The sequence below is a fragment of the Tupaia chinensis genome, unplaced genomic scaffold (genome assembly GCF_000334495.1).
Source record: "Tupaia chinensis unplaced genomic scaffold, TupChi_1.0 Scaffold000046_3, whole genome shotgun sequence".
NCBI lineage: Eukaryota > Metazoa > Chordata > Mammalia > Scandentia > Tupaiidae > Tupaia > Tupaia belangeri.
In genome coordinates, this window is record NW_006159504.1 from 1,310,550 (window position 1) to 1,317,001 (window position 6,452).

A 6,452-nucleotide genomic window follows, 5' to 3' on the forward strand; every position below is an offset into this window, starting at 1 on the left:
CACTTGTAGGAGAGCTGTTTTTCTGATAAAACAATGATACACTCATATGGCACATGCCCTTTTTATTTACCCTTTCTCTTTCCTTTCCTGGGGGAAAAAAAAAGCCTGATGCCAGAAAAGGAGCAGCCACCCCACAGCCATGAGAATGAAAGCTATACCCTGAGAGCTTGTAGAATTTGAGAGATTTGGGAGCTGATCAAGGAAAAAAGATATGACCACAAGAGCCATTACCCCACTGCAAGCCTTACTGAGCATCTCCTGGACAAGGATGCGTGAAAGGGGTTAGCCTTACAGGATGAAACTGATCAGAAGTCACAGCAAGGAGCCTGTCGTCCAGAATGAGAGGATGGGAGGACAAGGGAACTCCCAGGGAGAGAGGAGGTTGGAACAGTGGCTACACATTTCGGTGCCTTCATCTGTTTTCTGTTTGTTACAGCAGAAAACCTGAGGCTGGGCCATTTATGAACAATAGAAGTTTATCTGGCTCACGGTTCTGGAGTCCAGGGAGTCCAAGAGTGTGGTGCTGGCATCTAGCAAAGGCCTTTGTGCTGCACCATCCCATGGCAGGAAGTAAAAGGGCAAGCAAGTGCATGAGAAAGAGAGAGGAAATCAAACCAAACTCATGCCTTTTATCAAGGGCCCACTCCCATGATAACCAGCTCGCTCCTGAGATTACGGCACTAACCCATTTGTGAGGGCAGAGCCCTCATGACCTTATCACTTCCTAAAAATACTGCTACAATGACAATTAAATTTTATCATGGATTTTGGAGGGGGAGAATCAGCCAGCAGCACAGCAGGGGTCTCAGATCAGAGAGCTTCAAAAGGTCATAGCAACTCGTGGTCTCATAAACACAAAACTGTATCTTACCTTGGCTAAAATGTGAGATGAAGCTTTATACCGTATGCAAAGAAGACATACTCCTAATGTCTGAAAATCTGCTTATTTTGGGCTATTTAAAACTAATAGGATATGTAAGAATTTGAAAGTATTACAATGAGCTTTTGAGCTAAGTGACCTTGGCCTGCAGGGGCCCATAGGCCAGCAGACAAGGGATAATTTATATCAGAGTAATGGAGTGAGAAGCCAGGTGGTCTGGATTCCAGACCATGGCCTTAGGCAACTCCACCAACCTGGCCTAGGCACCTCTCGACTCCTGGTTACTTGAGTAAAATGACATCCTGTTTGGTTAACCGATGACTTTGTTTCAGAAATCTTGCTAAACTATGAGCATTATCTCATTTAATCCTCACAATACACGGTACAAGCTAACTGATATGGTATCTTCAAAAAGCCAATAGCTCAGTGGAATAGGAATGGGGACTCTGTAAATTAAAGGAGATTCAAGGTGGCTTCCAGCTTTGACCAAGACAAACTAAGCTGACTACAACAGATTACAAATAAAAAATGGTCAGGCAGGGGACCAGCAGGTGGCATAATGGTTATGTCACTAGACTTCCAAATGGCCGACCAAGAGTTGAATCCCAGACCCAATGGCTTGCAACTCATGTGCATGTGTGCCCAAAATCCCAAGGGGAGAAGGGAGGAGAAGGGATTGCAGTGTGGTCATCCTCCCTGGGGGGGGAGGGGGGAGTGGTTTCTCACTTCCAATCTCTCTGTCTGTCTCTGTCTGCTCTCTGGTAAGCGCACATGCCTTATAGAAAAACAAAACAAAACAACAAAAACCACCACCACAACAGAAAACCAACAACAAAACAAACAAACAAAATCTCTCTCAAAAAAATGAAAACAAAGCAAAACTGGTCAGAATACAAGAAGCAATTACTTTAGGATCCCCAAAAGAAAACAGTGGGTAGGTTAGGGACAAAAATCAAAAGCTGAATAATGATGCATAAAGGTAGATTTTCAGTTGTGTAGAGCTGCATGTCAGTGGGAGACTGAACTCCCATGACTCTTTCTGACAGGAGGAATAAGGAAGAAAGAGTGGGGGCCAGCGACTGTAGGAGAAATCCTGGATTCAGAAAGTAGAGAAGTGTATCCCTTACTTCCGTGTGACCTGGCATAAGTTTCTGAGCTATGTATATGTGAAATAAATCAAAGACACAAAGCAGAGGATTTGAAAACTAAGTTCCAGATTAACCTTTGCAAGGTAAGTATGCTGGGAAGATCCAAATAGCATTGTAAATGCTTTGGACACTGAATTGACATTGGAAACCCCATCTATTGAAGACAAAATAGTCTTATCTTTTCTTCTTCATTAAAAAAATTTTGCTGGAGGGCATGTGTGTGCGTCAGACAGAGCGACAGAGAGAAAGAAAGGGAAGATGAGAGAGCATTCGTCATGGAGGATGGTCACACTGAAATCCCTTCTCCATTTCTCCCTTCAGGATTTTTGGGCATGTGCACACATGTGCATGGTGTGTTATTTATTGATTTAAAAAATTTAGATAGAATTTTAAATTTGATCTAACTGGGATGGTGGTTGTTAGGACAAAAATTAGCATTGTTCAGAGGAGAACAGTGAGATGACCCAGCTCTCTCTCTGACCTGGAGAAAGGCAATGATGTCTTTTTTCACCACTACTCTTCCCAAACTGGAAGTCCAAGGCATTGCAACAAAGTGAGGAAAACAATAAAAGGCATACAGACTGAAAGGAGGAAATAAAAATGTATCCACAGATGACATAAAGGTATATAAAGGAAGTGGAGTTCATAAAAAAAAAAAAAGTCTTAGGCCACAGAATATATGGTTATTAAACAGTAACAATAATTTGTGTTTTTATATATTAGCTGAAATGACTGGGACTAGGAATTGAAAAAGCAATATTATTTACAATAACACCAAAAAAGAAATATTTATGTGTAAGCCTAACTAAATATATACTATTATTTACAGACTGAAAACTACAAAGTATTGACAAAAATAAAATATATTTTAAATAAATGAAGAGATATAACATTTCTGCATTGGCAGAAACAATATTGCTAGCATGCCAGTTCTCCACAAAATGATCCACAGACTGAATACACAGACATAGTTCAGAGAAATGACAGTCCAGTTTCCGATCACCACAATAAAGCAAATACTGCCATAAAGGAAATCACACAAATATTTTTTTTATCTTCCAGTGCATATAAAATTGATATTTGACCTAATCCAGGTAATGCCCATTGATCAATACTGTTATTTGGCAAATCGAAGCCATATGGAGTCCCAGGTTCATTTCCCAACCTACCCTAAAGGAGAGCCATGGTGGTGTGCACCTGTAGCACCAGCTGCTTGGGAGGTCAAGGCAGGAGGATTGTGACATAGCAAGATCTTATCTTAAAATAAAAATAAATAAATCAAGTTTTGTTTCCATTATACTGTAGTGTCTAAAATGTACAATACCATAAAGTCTTTATAAAACAAAGCCCATACTTTAATTAAAGACTATTGCTTCAAAAATGCTAATATTATCTGAGTAAATCACAATCATTTTACTGGTGGAGTTTTTCTCAATGTGAATGGTTGCTGACCCACTGGGGTTTCTGTGGTAACGCTTTCTTATGATCACACAACAAAGGTGTGCTATCTGACACACTGACTTTTCTGCTCACACATGATTTCTTTGTGCATGCTATATTGTTTCACAGCATGGTACCCACAGTAGAACTTTTCCCAAAAGTGGAGTCATTCTTTCCAAACCCTGCCACTGTTTTATCAACTACATTGATGAAATACTCTAAAAGCTTTGTTGTTGTTTTAACAGTGTTCACAGCACCTTAACCAGGAGGAAACTCCATCTCAGGAAACCAATTTCTTTGCTCATCCATGAGAAGGAGCTCCTCATCCATTAAGTTTTATCACAAGATTGCAGCAATTCAGTCACATCTTCAGGCTCCACTACTATTTTTCTTTCTCCTACTATTACTGCCACATCTGCAGTTATGCAGTTACTTCATCCACTGAAGTCTTGTACCCTTCAAATTCATCCATGAAGGTTGAAATCTACTTCATCCGAATACTTGTTAGTTTATAGTTTGGCCTCCTTCCGCGAATCATGAATGTTAATGGAATCTACAATAGATTGGTGAATCCTGTCCAGAAGATTTCCAATTTCTTTTGCCTGGACCCATAAGGGGTAACACTATCTATGACAGCAATAACCTTATGAAATGTATTTCTTAAATAATAAGACTTGAAAGTCAAAATTACTCCTTATACATGACCTGCAGAATGGATATTGTGTTATCAGGCATGAAAACATTAATCTTGTATATCTTCAGAGCTGCTGGGTGAGCAGGTGCATTGTCAATGAGCAATAATGTTTTAAAAGACTTATTTTTAAGCTGTAGATGTTAGCAGTGAACTTAGAATATTCAGTAAACCATGCTATGAACAAATGTGCTGTCATACAGGCTTTGTTGTTTCATTTATAGAGCACAGGCAGGGTAGATTTAGCATAATTCTTAAGGGACCTAGGATTTGGGGAATGATGAATGAGCATTGGCTTCAACTGAAAATCACCAGCCTCATTAGCCCTAGTAAGTCAGCATGTCAGCTTCAAAGCCAGGCATTTACTTCTCGCTTCTAGTTATGAAAGTCCTTGATGGCATCTCCTCCCAATAGTGGATTATTTTGTTTAAACTGAAAGTCTGTGTAGCATAACTACCTTCAGCAATGATCTTAGCTATACCTCCAGATAACTTGCTGTGGCTTCCACTTCAGCACTTGCTGCTTTGCCTTGCACTGTGGTGTTAAGAAGATGATTTCTTTTCTTATGTCCCTGAACCAACCTCTGCTAGTTTCAGACTTTTCTTCTGTAGCTTCCTCACCTCTCTAAGTCTTTATAGAATTGAAGAGAGTTAAGGACTCGCTTTGGATTAGGCTTTGGCTTTAATGGGATGTTGTGGCTGGTCTGATCATCTGTCCAGACTACTAAAGCTTTCTCCATATCAGTGATAAGGCTGTTCAGGTCTCTTATCATTCATGTGTTCACTGGAGTAGCACCTTTAATGTCCTTCAAGAAGTCAAAAATGTCCTTTTTCTTCACATTTATAACAAGATGTCAAAAATGTCCTTTTTCTTCACATTTATAACTTGGCTAACTGTTTGTTGCAAGAGGCCTAGGTTTTGACTTACCTGGGCTTGCTACAAACCTTCAATTTACAAAACACACAATATCTATGAAGTGCAATAGAGCAAAGTGTAATAAAATGAGGTATGCCTGTAATTCCCATTGAAATCCCAGAAGGATTCCGTGTACGTATTTACAAGGCAAGTCTAAAATTTATATAAGAAGTCCAACATGTAAGAATAACCTAAATAACTTTGAAAAAGAACAACCAACTTGGAGGACTTGCCTGCTTTTTTCAAGACTTGTTCAAAAGCTACAGTCATCAAAACAGTGCAGTTTGTTGGAAAGATGGACACGTAGATCAATACAACACTCACAGCTCCACAAGAGTCTAGAAATATATCCACACGAATATTGTTAGTAGATTTTTATGAGGGTGCAAAGGGATCTCACCTCAATAAGGCTTTCCAACAAATTGTGCCAAAACAATCGGATACCCATATGCATAAAAGAAAGCCTAGAATGATACTTGGAGCTTACATAAATATTCATTCAAAATGTACCACAGGCCTAAATGCAAAATTATGAAATGTTTAGATGACAATAGAGGGGGGAATCTTTGTGACCTTGGATTAGACAAAACATTCATAGATAAGATACAGAAAATAGGATGCAAAAAAGAAAAACTTGATAAATTGGCTATCATCCCAATGAAAGTCCTTGACTCTGTGAAAGGTGCTTTCATGAGACTACAAGGACAAACTAGAGAGTTGGAGAACAATATATGTAAGTCATATATCTGATCATGTACGTGTATCCTAGATATTTAAAGGACTCAAAACTCATCAATATGGGGGGGAAAACACTTAAAAATGAGCAATAGATTTGGAAAGATCTCTCACCAGAGAAAATTTATGGTAGGCAAATAAGCATGGAAAAATATTCGCAACATTGTATAGACCTCGGGAACAGGAAATTAAAGCCACAATGATGTAGCACCACACGCCTACTGGATGGTTGTAACACAGTGACAGTACAAAATGCTGGAGAGGACCAGAGCGATTGGAACACTCATGTGTGTTTCTGGTGAGGATGCCAAATGGGACAGTCATGTTGGAAAATAGCCATTTCTGTATAGAATTAAGCTAGTACATATTATATGATTTAGCAATCCAGCTCCTAGGTATTTACCGAAAGAAATAAAAATATTTACACAACAAATCTGAATGGGAGGATTTAGTGTAGCTTCATTTACAACTCTCCCCAACTGGAAACAACCCAAATGTCTTTTAGCTGGTCACTGGACAAACAGGTTGCAATATACCTAAGCAATGGAATATGCTCAGAGATAGAGGACATGCTGGCAAACGCAGTTACGGGGATCGAGAAGAACTCAGTAGCTACTGGAGGGAGGTTTTCCTTACAATGGGG